Source organism: Bos javanicus, chromosome 19 (genome assembly GCF_032452875.1).
Source record: "Bos javanicus breed banteng chromosome 19, ARS-OSU_banteng_1.0, whole genome shotgun sequence".
Classification (NCBI taxonomy): domain Eukaryota; kingdom Metazoa; phylum Chordata; class Mammalia; order Artiodactyla; family Bovidae; genus Bos; species Bos javanicus.
Window position 1 is genome coordinate 25,015,837 of NC_083886.1, and position 14,017 is coordinate 25,029,853.

Sequence of the window (14,017 nt, forward strand, 5' to 3'; positions counted from 1 at the left end):
AAATAGATAAACAACAGGACCTACTGCATAGCACAGGGAACTATACTCAGTATCTTATAAAAGAATATATATGTATATATAACCGAATCACTTTGCTGTACAGTTGAAACTAACAGAAATTGTAAATTAACTATACTTCAATTAAAAATATGTTACAAATAAAGATGCAGTCTCCTGTGGCCACAATGCCAGTTGCTTCTTCCCCTCACAGTAGCCACTATTCAGAGTTTGATACATACTTTCTAAATATTTTTGCATGTGTCTTGAGTAATGGTTGATGTCCATATATATGTATTTAGTTCATTCCTTCCAAACATTGTATAGTATCTAGCTTTGAGTATATCACATGTGCTTAGCAGTCTCTGTTCTAAATGGTTGCTTCTGATATTATTTACTCTACAGAAAGTGCCGGAACAGCCCAGCACTCATCTCTATACACACATACGAGTGTTTGTCTAGATTTGAGTAAATCTAGCGGTGACCTTGCTGGGTGATGGGGTGGGTGACTTTTTATTTTAGTCATACTGCTCAATTTCTCCCTGGTTTCTGTTCCCACCAGTAGGCATGTGCAATTTGGGTGACACATCCTCTTTGTTGTGGCTGCATTTTTCTGACTGCTCACCCCTGAATTTCTCCAGCTGTGTTGCCTGTCACACCCTCTGCCCCTTCCTGCACCATCCTCCCTAAGTCAGTGAATTGTTGCCCTCTGAGGTTCCTGCAGCCACCTGGAATCATTCTAGGATGGTCTTTTGCTGAGAGTATCTGCAGCCTCTCCTTTTTCAGGGGCTTCCCTGGTAGCTCAGCTGGTAAAGAATCTGCCTGCCATGTGGAAGACCCTGGTTTGATTCCTGGGGTTGGGAAGATCCCCTGGAGAAGGGAACGGCTACCCACTTCAGTATTCTGGCCTGGAGAATTCCATGGATTGTGTACTCCATGGGGTCACAAAGAGTTGGACATGACTGAGTGATTTCACTTCACTTACTTCTTTTTTAGAAGCCTGAGGCTCCAGGGAACTTTATTAACCAGAGGGGTGGCTGGCATGTTGTCTGTGAGACTGAAAGCGCTGACTTCCCTGGCCAGGTTCAGAGGGGTTGGCCTTGGCTTTTCATTGGTTCATCCTTGAACCTTGGCTTTTCATTGGTTCATCCTTGAACGGGTTCTGCTCTGAGGGTCCCTTGGGCACAGCTTGGAGCCCAAATGCAGTTCCTCTGCCGATTGAACCCAGAGGCCAGTTCTCACTGGGCTGGACTGGGGTGTTATCAGTTGATCTCAGACCCCAAGGTCAAATTCTAAGTTTCCTGAGAGGCCTAGAACTGGGCAATTGAGTGGGAAGGGAGTGACCATGGATGCAATTTCTGTCACCTACACCCACTTCCCTAGAAAGGAACCTCGAGATGGAAAAGACCATCTTATCGAGGTCTCTGTCGTTAGTTCTTTACCACTTCATGTACTACTCCGTCCACTTGAATGCTCATACTGCATCCTGTGCGTGTATATGGAATTTCCAGCCCTCACTTTACAGCTGAGAACGTAGGATATAAGGAGGCATGGGTCCTGAGTGAACAGATCTGCGTAGCAGTTGGGTCTGCTGACTCAGGCCCATTGCTCTTTGCACACCCATCTCTTGGGTCACAGAATGTGTGCACATATGTACAGGCATGCTCCCTGCACTCATACAGATATGTGTGCAAATTTAAGGACAAGTATTGGCAAGGGTGATATGGTTTTTTCCACTTTTTTCTTTCTTAAAATATTTTAATTTATTTATTTGGCTGTGCCTGATCTAATATGGGATCTTCAATCTTTGTTGTGGCATGAAGGATCTTTAGTTGTATGTAGCATGTGGGATCTAGTTCCCTGATGAGGGATCGAACCCAGGCCTCCTGCATTGGAAGCACAGAGACTCAGCCACTGGCCCACCAGGGAAGTCCCTGTTTTCAACTTTTTGTTTTGAAAATTATCAACCTGTGCAAAAATGAGAAGGACTGTGCATTGAGCAGCTGTACTCACCCAGATTCACCACTTATTAATATTTGCACAGCTGTTCTTGCTTTCTCCGTAGAATGAGAGTAAAGCAGAAAGTAAGTGGCCAACATCGTAATACTTCATATGTAAATTCTTCAGCAGGTGTCTCTCCCAAATAACATCATTTTCTGATGTAACCACAACGCTATGATCACATGTAAGAAAATGAATGTTAATTTACCAGCATAACTTAATATACAGTCCATTTCCAAATGTTCCCCAAGTTGAAATGTGGATTGTATATTAGATTATGTTATTGACTTATTATTAATGGGCTTCCCTGGTGGCTCAGACGGTAAAGAGTCTGCCTGCAATGCAGGATACCTGGGTTAGATCCCTGGGTTGGGAAGAGCCCCTGGAGAAGGGAACAGCAACCCACTCCGGTATTCTTGCTTGGAGAATTCCATGGACAGAGGAGCTTGGTGGGCTACAGTCCATGGGGTCACGAAAGAGTCGGACATGAAATGTGACTAACATTTTCACTTTATTATTAATGGTCACTCTTTGTACTTGGTTATTGCATTAGTCTTTTTAAATGTGGAACAACAGACCTAGCAAAGTTGTCTTGTAGAATATCTCACTTTTTATTTTTTTTAAGTTTATTTTTAATCGGAGGACAATCGCTTTACAACATTGTGTTGGTTTCTGCCATACATCAAAGGAAATCAGCCATAATTATACATATATGTACATACATGACATATTTATATATATGTATGTATGTGTGAGCCTCCCTCCCCCATCCCAGCCCTGTCCCACTTTTTTTAGATTTGTCTGAATTTTTTTTTTTCCAGTGTTTTCTTTGAATAAGCTTTGATTTTACTGAAGAAAGACAACATGAGTGACCCACATGCTGACAGTGAGGAGGAAGGGAGAAATTCCTGTTTTATCTTCAGCTTCAGATTTAAGCCCTCCTGCCTTCCCCTTGAGTAGGGTTGGGATGATCGTCCCCAAGCCTGTCATTCATGGGCTGTGCTGGTGCGGCCAGGTCTCTTTGGTGTTCCCAGGGGCTCCTCCTGGAAAGACTTTCCTGTGGCCCGTTTTGGGGGATGGTCCCCTTGGATGAAGGACTTATGTGCTTTTTTTACTTGTCTAAAGCTATTATTTTGCTCCTTCATGGGTTTTCTCCCCCATTGGGTAGAGAGCTCATATGTTAATTTTAACTAGTTTACTAGTGACAGAACTCTAACTCATACTAGTTTAAGAAGAGAGAGGGAAAAAAAAGACACTTGAAGGAATAACCGATCTAAGAAAACAGCTTCAGGAGCGGCTGGATCCAGGTGGGTCAGACAACACCATCACTCTGTCCCTCTCTCTTGGCTCTGCTTTCTTTTGCATTCACGTCACTCACAGGCAGTTCTCCTTCCATAAGACAGCCACTGACTTTGGACATCCTGAGGAGTGGTAAGCTGCTTTCTATGGTGCCGACAAAACTTTGGGTTTTCACACATTTGCACCGGCTCGGTTTATATGCCCATCCCTGAAGCAGTCACCTTGACCTGATGAATAGAATACATCGATTGGCCATGCCTGGACCACATGCCCACTCTAGAACTTGGAAAGGGACAGCCCCGTCTGAACCACAGAAGCCAGCCCTGGTGTCAGGGCACTGCCCGAGGGAAAAATCAGGGCCTGTCGACCAAAACAAGGGGCCTAGGTGCTAAACAGGCAGAAAAGTCGGCCTCCCTTAGTCTGGCGACAAGCGTGGTGAGCCTCTGATTGACTGCATCATTTCCTAATCCCCTTGGGTCTCATCCTTTTCATTTGGGTTTTGTGGGAGTCAGTAACTATGGAGACCACTTGTGTCTGGGTCTCGGCACTGCTTCTTAGGAGCTGTGTGATTCTCGACAGAAGAGTTAACCTCTCTGGGTCTCAGTTAACTCACCTAGCAAGTGGGGATGATATTAATGTTCCTTCCATACAGAGCTGTGAGCACCCAGTGGAATAAAAGCTGTGGATGTGCTTGCACCTGTCAAATGCTGCATTGGGGGGAGGTGTTTATCACCCTCCGAGGTGATTCTTGTGCTTCAAGGGGAGCAAGTCCTGCCCTTGGAGCCACTCCTCAGACCCTTGGGATGGTGACCTACACAGGGCAGTGGAACCTCGGGATGGGTGGGTTATTCTACACTGGTGACTGTAGCAGGGGGGCACGGCCCTGTCCCACAGGGGAACCGTCTGAGCCTTTTGGTCATTTTTTGATGCGGAATGGGAGATGGTGGAAGTAGATGGGCTGGAGGAGAGGGCTCCAAAAATCTAGCATTTCCTGCCAATCCTGGAAGAATTTTTCAAAAGTATTTTTAGAAGAATAAAGGAATGTACTTCTTTCTTCATGCCCAAGGGTGGGTGGCCAGACCCCTACCCGTCGCTCAAGTGTGGGCCCCGGAGTCAGACTGAGTCTGTCCAGGGTTGGCCCTAGACACGTTCTTCTGCTCATCTATAAACATTAGAAGGATACTGACACCCTCCTCTGTACAGCTGTGTCACAGGCGAGGGGACTTAGAGACCTTGGAGTTGGACCCGCTGCTTTGAGGTTTCTCCTTGCCAGACTCACGAGCTGTGCCAACCTGGAGCGGGGCTTTCAGTGTAAGAGTTGTTGGCGTTTAGTTGCTCAGTTGTGTCTGACTCTTTGTGACCCCTATGGACTGTAGCCCGCTAGATTCCTCTGCCCATGGGATTTCCCAGCAAGAATACTGGAGTGGGTCGACATTTCCTACTCCAGGGGATCTTCCTGACCCAGGGATTGAACCCGTGTCTCTTGCATTTGGAGGTGGGTTCTTTACCACTGCACCACCTGGGAACCCCCATCCTTTTATCCTTTTAGCCACATTACCTGAATTTTTGCACCTATGAGAAGGCAGAGAGTGGGTCTTCATCTCTGGGACAGCAATGCTCTGCCCTCCCCTCCGGCCAGTCCAGCTTGACTCTAGGAACATGGTCCTCCTAGTGGGAGTTGCCCCTCTCTTTCTGTCCTCCTCCTCTCCTTCCTCACTTCCAACAATATTTATTGAGGGTTAGAGTATATTAGATGGTATTCTGGGTGCAGGATATAGAGGAGGAGGTGATGACCTCTAAGATAGGTACGGTGTCTGCCCTTATGGAGTTTACAGTCCACTGGGGCAAAGAGACCAAAAAACCAGCCAACAGACAAGTCAGTAAAACCTCCTCAAAACCCCTCGTTAAGTTGGAATAATTACCGCAAAGGAAACAAACCAAGGGCTAGGTGCAGAGTAGCTAAGGGCTGTACTCCAGGTGAGTGGTCAAGGATGGCCTTGGCCACTGGGGAGGGGACATGTGGGACAGATCAATAGCTGATGAGGTTAATTTCCACATTGGATCATTGGGGATTACACTGCCAGTTGCTCCTCCTACCCTATTTCCCACACATCCCACTGCCTCACAGACTGGATGGGTTGATTGTTTCTGCTCCAGGTTCTCCAAGAAGGGACCCTCCTGAAGGTCACTGCCTGTCTTGCCTGGAGACGGCCTTACAGCATCCTCGTACATGTCCTTTGCATGACAGGTTTGATGGATGGTGTTCACATACAGCTGGCCACTGAGCCCAGCTCCCCGTAACCTTGAACCTGCTCTCATGCATTAAGAAGAAGAAAATAAGGAAGAAACTTTGGTCCTTTAGTTATTAGCTGTGACCCACGCAGCCTCATGACTGAGTGAGGGGGGCAGGGCAGGGGGGGAAATGGATGGAAATTTGGAGCCTTGGGGAGAAAGGGAAATGGCTGGTGCAGTTTGTGCAGTGCTTTGGGACTTGGAGGAGGGGTAAGATAGTGGGCACTAATTGGGGTGTTCCCTCAGGATGGAGGCAGTTATTCGCCAGAAGAGCTTAGTACAGCAGGAGTGATGCAGGCTAGACAGCTGGAAGAACTTTCCTGACGGAAAGAGCAGAAAGGCCCCAGAAAGCAGAAAAATGTGCAAATTGCAGACTCATAGCCACTCACCGGGAGGCTCAAGGCTTAGTCCCCAGCTGCGCGAGGCTCAGGGAATCTGTCTACATGGAAGATAAGCTTTGTGTCTGTCTTTAAGGCTAACGGGACTTAAAGTCACAGAGGGAAACAGCAGTTAACACATTAATGCTTTAGTGTCCAGAGGCCATTGTGAAGCAAACTCCAGTTGGGGTTAGGTAGAAACTGTTTGATTACAGCCGATAGGGGCAGTTTCCCTCTAGAAAGGAGTATCCAACCCAGGGTTCTTCCGGGACCCACAGAAGCAGGAGATGAGTTCAGACAACAGGGAAGAAAAATAGAATCTATAAGGAAATGGGTCAATGGGGCCACAACCTATGAATTTTCTGGTTGACCAGGCTTATGTGTGATCTGCAGTCTACACAATGTGATCTTCGTGTTCTGCTTGGTACACACACACACACACACACACACACACACTGTTGGGCTGTACCCCACAGGCCTACAAGCCTTGTACTTGCCCAGCTTTGAGATGGAAGAAGGAGCCCAGAGTCAGCGGGACAGACATAAATAGTTTAATAGACAAGGGGATCCTACATGTTTGGATCAAGGTCCTGGAGTGACACCTCCCTGTGTGAAGCAGATGAGTGCAGGACAGGATGGCAGTAAGAGGGGGAAGTGATGTCTGGTTGGCTCATCAGTTACCAGGGAAACCGGCAGAGGAGCACACCCATCACCCCCTTTGATAAGCTATTGTACAATCATTAGCTGGGGCCAAGGACGGGTATATAGGCATTTACTGTTAGGAAGGTCAGTCATATGAGTGGGCTGTAGGTGAAGCAGGGGCTGGTTGAGCAGGGGATGTACAGAGAGCACAAGAACAGCCATCTTGGGGGCCTCATTGTATTCTGTTCAGGATGTGTAAGATCTGTGTGTCTGTTAAGTGAATACTCACCTGCTTGCTGGTACCCACGATGCTTGCCCTCATTTTTGACAAGCTAAGTTACAAGCCAACCTCATTTTACTGCACTTTGCTTTCTTGCGTTTCTTAGATATTGCATTTTATTTAAAAAAAAAAATTGAAAGTTTGTGGCAACCTTGCATTATCAGATGATAGCTTTTTTTAGCAATAAAGTGATTTTTAATTAAAGTATGTGCACTTGTTTTTAGACACAATGCTACTGCACACTTAGACTACAGTATGGTGTAAAAAATTTGATATGCACTAGAGAAAACAAAAAAATTGGTACAGATCATTTCCTTGTGCTACTTGCTTTCTTGCACTGGTCTGGAGCTGAACCTGCCGTGTCTTCCAGGTATGCCTGTATTTAGGGCTCCCCAGGTGACTCAGTGGTAAAAGAATCCGCCTGCCAAGCAGGAGATGCTGGTTCGATCCCTGGGTTGGGAAGATCCTCTGGAGAAGGAAATGGCAACCCCCTCCAATATTCTTGCCTGGGAAATCCCATGGACAGAGCAGCCTGGCGGGCCATAGTCCAAGGGGTCGCAAAAGAGTTGGACACAGCTGAGTGACTAAACAACATCTGTATTTGGTTTCCCAGGGAGCAGTCACAATGAGCCATCACTCAAAATAGCACAGTGATAAAGGCCACTTGAAGAGTACCTGTGAAGTGCTTTTCATGCATTCTCCTTTAACTGATTATAACATCCGTTAACTTATTAAAACTAACGTAGTTATATTTATAAATAGAAGAAAATGCAAAGACAATAAAAGTCATCATAATTCTAGAGATAAATCCTATTAACCTGAACATGCAGTTCATGTAGTAATAAAAACTGATCATTTAATTATAAATAGAAGAAGTGCAAAGACAACAATAAAAATCATCATAATTCTAGAGATAAACACTATTAACCTTTTCCCCCTACTAAGAACTTTTTCTTTTTTTGGAACATGCCTTGTGGCTTGTGGGATCCTAATTCCTCTGCCAGGGATAGAACCTGGCCCTCGGCAGTGAGAGCATGGCCGAACCACTGGACCACCAGGAAGGTCCTTGGACTGTCTATTTTGAATAAAACCACCATGAACATTTTCATACAAGTCTTTATGTGGACCACACATGTTCAATGAATCCTTGGAAGAACCCTAGGAGCAACACACTGTTGTTATTCCCATTTTACAGATGATCAAACTGAGGCTCAGGTTAAATTTCTAGCCCACAGCCACAAAGACAGTAAAAGCTGAAATCAGGATTTGAGCTCTGGTTTGTCTAACTGCAGGATCTTTTAGTTTTATTCCCTCACTGTGGTATCTTTCCATCACAGCTGATTGAAGTTATTAAGTCTAGAAACAAATGGGTCCTCATCTCAATGACCTGTTGTTCATAACAGTTTTAGCTCAAGTACAGTGGGTGATATTGATAATGATGGCTCCGAGTCACCCAGAAAAGATTCTGTTAAACCTGTATTTGAAGTGGGCAAAAATATGTAAGACGTCTTACAGAAATTTCTAGCCAAGGTCACTACAGTAAAAGCAAGCCAGCAAGCAAAGGAAAGTTTTGCTACTCAAAGCTCTGTTGTCTGGAATTCTCACTTAGGTGTAGTACGTCCTCTCCTGAGGAAGCCAGACACAGAAGGCATTACTGACTATACAGAACGGTATATAAATAACACATGTATAAGAAACCAGTGTGTTCTTTGTAGAGCCAAACAGAATAGGTTTTTGGAGAGTCTGCCGGTTCTTGCTTTGAAAGTTGTTGCTAAGCAATGTTGCTAATATTATGGAAAGACAGCTTTCCTCACTTTTCCACTCAGCCCAGAAAGCCTAGCATTTGGAAGTGGCTCCAGTGGTAGCAGTAAGTTGGCAGGATTTGCTAAGCAGTGAGGTGGGGACTGCCGGGGGACCCTGGGTGTGAGATGACTGTGCTGCAGGCCACCCACCCTCATCTGCTCCCAGTTCTCCAAAGTGACCCCGGGCAGCCTCCATGCAAAATCTACGTCTTTCTGTTCATCAGGAATTTCACACATGGAAGAATCCTTTCGAATGTTTCTACTGTGGGAAAAATTATAGTCATGCTATAGACATGCTTTCTTGCCTGGAAAATCCCATGGACGGAGGAGCCTGGTGGGCTACCGTCCATGGGGTCGCGAAGAGTCAGACACGACTGAGCGACTTCACTTTCACTTTTCACTTTCGTGCATTGGAGAAGGAAATGACAACCCACTCCAGTGTTCTTGCCTGGAGAATCCCAGGGACGGGGGAGCCTGGTGGGCTGCCATCTATGGGGTCGCACAGAGTCGGACACGACTGACGCGACTTAGCAGCAGCAGCGTAGACATGCTTAGATTCATCGATTCAAAATGCCATAAATAGGGGCGTCCCTGGTGGTCCAGTGGTTGAGAGCCCACCTCCCAGTGCTGCGGACACAGGTTCAACCCCTGGCCAGGGAGCTAAGATCTCACATGCCACAGGGCAACTACTGAACCCCGGCCACAACAACAGAGCCCACGCAGAGTGACTAAGACCTAACACAACCACATAAATAAACAAACTGGGTTCCAGGATCCCTCTTAAAAAACTTCTGTAAATAAACCAAAAATAAATGTTTTAAATACCTTCAGAAACCCCAAAAAAGATGAAAAACTCCTTTCTTCTTCCGCCTACCGCCCCACCCCCCTTTTGTAATTCCTGAAGAGGAAATCAGCAGAGTTCTGATGGACGTTGTCCATTGCAGGCTCTGGATACCAAATGATGTGTGGCCCAAGGGTTGGATGCCTGCCGCTGAGTGGGATCTGTGGGTTTCCTCGGGCTTGGTTTCCTCTGCCTAGAGCTCGGAAATGCCACACAAGTCACTGAGATCCGTTTCCAGAATCTGAGCCAGTTTCTCGGCAGATCCCCTGTTCGGTGGGATGTGTGTGGCTCCGGGGAGGTAGGCTGCGCTGCGGTTCCCAGACTTGGCTCCTGTGCCCAGCATGGGCATGGCCTGTTGCTGTTACCGAAGGACCCTGTTGTGGGATGGACCCCTTTGGGGGGCTGGTTGTGAGTTCTGAGACAGGGGAGGTTAGGAGCTGGGAGGAGAGTCAACGTGTTGGCGAAGATCTCTCTTGCATCTCTCTCTCTCTTTTCAAAATAGAAACTGCTTCCCCACCTCAAATGACCTTCCCAATCTTTCCCTTCCCTCCCTTTTCCCTCTCCCCTTTCTCTCCGCCCCTCCTCCCCGCTCTTCTGCTCATTTGGTGATGTCCCAGAGACGCAATAGTAACGTGGTCCAGCAGGGGGCGCTGACGTACCTGCCACGAATGAATGTCAGTCTGGTTCTTTGCAAGCCCAGGTGTGAGTGCGCTGCCGAAAGGAGACATGTGGTTGGGGTTGGGGGGCTTCTGAGTGATTTCTCTGAGCTGGAGCTGGTGTGTGTGTGAGTGTACCCTCAAAGGCATAAGAGCGTGAGGGGTTCTGACCCGTCCTGAGCAGATCTAATATTGTATGGTTTTAACTCTTGAATTGCTCCAAAGTTGGTGTAATGGTTGGGCACACTGTCCCCTGCAGAAGGGGACAAGCAAGACATCTAAAAAAAGCTGGTTTCCGTAAAAGGCCCCACCCCGTGTGGCTCCGCAGCCCCGGTTGCCCCACATCTACCCACGATCCTAGCCAAGAAGGGCTGCGATCCTTCTGGAGAGTAGTGGAGGTAGGGTGGGGCGGGGAGGGAGCTCTTGCTTTGGGCTCTCTCAGACCTAGACGCTGGCAGCGGGGCTGAGTCCCGGTTTCACACGGATGTGTCTCGTGGAGCGGCTTCCTAGGCACAGAAGGCTCTTTTCTTCAGGACCAAGCATGCGTGTCTGTCTGCCTCACCCCACTGGCCCCTTAGGAATGGGGCTGTGCAGCTGTCTGCCCTCTGTTCATGATTAACTCCCCCATCCCCTCCTCATCTCCAGCTCCCATCCAGGCGCCCCCGCAGCATTTGGGTTTCCCTGGATTAGGGGCAGAGACTCAAACTGGCAGCCTCCTGGCACTTTGTTCTCAGGGACTGTGGACTGGAAACAGGTGGGGGTCTGGAACAGACCTTGGAGGTCCTGTGAGCTGGGACACCTCTACTGATAAACTGCTGCTAAATGACTTGGGATCTGGGAGGAGACCCCTTGTCTGACCACTTCTGTCCTCACTGACCTCATTCCCTGTAGTCTGGAAGTGTCCAGCCTTCTCGGTCCACCCCAAAGTGCCCCATGGATGTGGCCCTAGAGGGCCTTTGAGTTACCCATCTGAAAAATTGTTCTCTTTTAATTCTCTTTCAAACTTTGTGATTTCTTCAAGGACAGGGTCTTCATTTCGCACAAGCGTGTAGCTAACATCTAACGCTTGTCTTTTAACGAAGGTACTTCAGGTGCCAAACCTTCACCAGCCAATGGTATTGAGCTTGGATTTAATAAATTTGTATTTGTTTTTATGGGGTGAATGGCAAGTGAGTTAAGAAATGAGTGGACTTAAAGCAAAATAATAAGTAAATAACTGAGTAGTATGGTATTAAGACAAAAAATTGTGAAGGTGGCATGCGAATGGCCTGATTTGGGGGAACAGTGGCTGGGTCACAGTGGATAAGCCAGCTGGGAATGGGATGGTTTTGTGGTTTCATGTGTGCTAGCCCCATTTGTTTTAGCGAGGGTGGTCTTAACGTTCTCTTACCCGAGTCTCCTGCACAAAGCTGGATGCACCCTAGTTATTTCCTAATTGCTGGTGGGATGGGCCCATCTAGCAAATGGCCATTACCTTCTCTGCTTTTGATGGATTTGGTGTTTTCAAATGTTTCCGTGTTTCCTGTGTGGGGCGTGGGCAAAAGGTAGGACTCTCCATCCCCAGGAAACGTCTACATCTTAGGGCACTAGGAATCAGATCAGATCTTTTGGGGACAACCTTATATTTTCAGCCACACTGGGGCTGGAAACATTGAAGTTATAGATGAGTTGAGAGGGCCTGGAACCCCAGAATGGCAATGAATAAAGTTACCTCCTCAGTGGAAAGATTTTTCACTTTCATCCCAGTGTCCTGTTTCCCACTGATGCACTTGACCTAAAATACCTCCCAGGCAGTGGGGTGCAGGTGGGAGCCATTCATAGTCACCCACCTGGAAGGGGGTCAGGTTTTGCACTGAGATGTACTCTGCCCCTGTGTGTGGATAAAATACATCCTATGCTGGCCTGGACCTACGGCCAGTGCCCCCAGCACCCTCCTGACTATGGAGAGGTTCTGTGAATGGCAAAGGCTGGAGAAGCCCTGGGCTCTAGTGCTGGGGCTCTGCCCCCTTGCCCACTGAGGACGTACTCATTTACCCATCCTTCTTCCAGACTGATTCTCAGGTCACTTAACTTGTGTAGTCCTTGCAGCCCGGCTAGCTGCAGTCCCAGGGGTGGGGCCTGGGGCACTGTTTTCTGGCTATAAATAGATGGCCATGGCTATATCTGTGATCTCCCACCACCCAGCCAGGCTCAGGGGGCTGAGGCCATGGCTAATGGACGCTTCATAAATAACCCAGGCACAATTTGGCATCCCTCTGGTGCTCCCTCCCCTGCCCCCATTCCAATGCCAGCAAGAAGCTGTGCCCACTGGAGAGGTGGGGTTGAGGCCACAGGCCCTTGAACCATTCACCACCCTGGTCCCCTCTCCAGCAAAGTCCCTTTCCTGTCTGGCTTTTCTCTGCTTGCTTGAACAGCAGACTGTATTTTAAACAAAACAAACAAACAAAAAAAACCAAGGCAAATTGCCTGTGGGACCTCTTTGGCCCCAAAAGGGCTGTTTCCCCAAGATGGACTAATTGCCTTGTTTTAATTCCCTCCAGCTCTCTACCCATTCCCTTCCCTGGGGGTGGTGGAAGGAAAAGCCAAGCCAGTAGTTAGGCAGAGGGTGGGGGGAGTTGGGGTGCTGAGAGGGGGTGAGGCTTCCTGGCAGCAAATGGAAGAGAATGAGTGGGGCTTAGGAGCACCTTGCTCCCCACAGTAGGGACCCGGCCAGAGCCCTTTTCCCACGGCCTGGCATGATCTTCCTTTTGCATTCTGAAGGGAAGATGAAGCATGGACGCGATGTGGGAAGAATGCAGGCAGGGTGCATGCGGCTGGTGCTGGGGCCCTGGCTGCTGGTGGAATAGGGTGCCCCCTCCCTCAACTTGCATCTCCCTGGCAACCTGGGACGCGAGGTGCGGGTGTAACAGCCGGGAAATCGATCTTGGACCCTATGTTGTGTCAAACTCCCAGGGTCGGGAGAACAAATGTTAACCGAGGGGACTGAGCCCAGCCCACATAGACGCTGACTCTGTAGTAGATCCCTCAGCCCCAGCACGACGAGCCCTTCCCAGATTTGGGGAAAGGTGAGAGTTAGCATCCAGTCGAGTCAAAGCGCCAGGGAGCCCCGGCCCGGGAGGGCGGGCGCCGCGCGCTGGGCGCGGGATGCGCTTCTCACCGCCAGGCAGCCTGAATCGGGTGGGGGAGGCCCGCGGCGGTGCCCGCGCGCGGAGGCAGTTTCGCTTGGACTGAGGACGCGCGGTTTCCTCTCGGTGCATGTTTTTCTCCCTCTGTTTTAAAGACAGTGACAGCATCGGAGAAGTATCCCGGCGGGCCGGGCTGGGAGAGAGCGTCAGCCGCCTTTGCCTGGGGAGGGAGCCCGGGGCCGGGCCAGCGGGGGCGGGCGACGCGGAGCGCAGAGGAGGGGACCGAGGAAAGGCGAGGGAGCCCTGGGGCCCGGCCGCCCGGCAGGACGGGAAGGGGCCAGGGCGCAGGGCAGAGAGCGAACCCCGGCGCCGAGCCCCGCGAGCGCTGAGCGCGAGCCGGTCGCCTCCCTGCGGGGCGGCTGGGCCGCCCTTACCGCCCGCACCCGGGGCGCCCCGGGCCGGGGCCAGAGAGGCGGGGTCGGGGCGGCGTCCGGGGCGCGGGCGGCGCGTCGGAGCCGGAGTCCCGGAGCCGCCCGTCCGGGCCGCGCCCCGAGCGAGCCTTGGAAATGCCCACGCTGGGGGAGCGGGCACCGGCCGCCCGGCGGGGCCCGAGGAGACGCTGAAGGTCGCCGGGAAGTGAGCGCCCGGTCACCTGACCCCCGGGGTGCACCTAGGCGGGGCGGGGCCCATGCGAGGCGAGCGGCC

At 49.6% G+C, this 14,017-nt stretch overlaps 1 protein-coding gene across 3 annotated transcripts in view; it reads left to right on the forward strand.

Annotated features, from left to right (window-relative positions):
- Positions 1-14,017, forward strand: part of RAP1GAP2 (RAP1 GTPase activating protein 2) — a 201,896-nt gene that overhangs the window by 43,164 nt on the left and 144,715 nt on the right. The window lies entirely within an intron of this gene.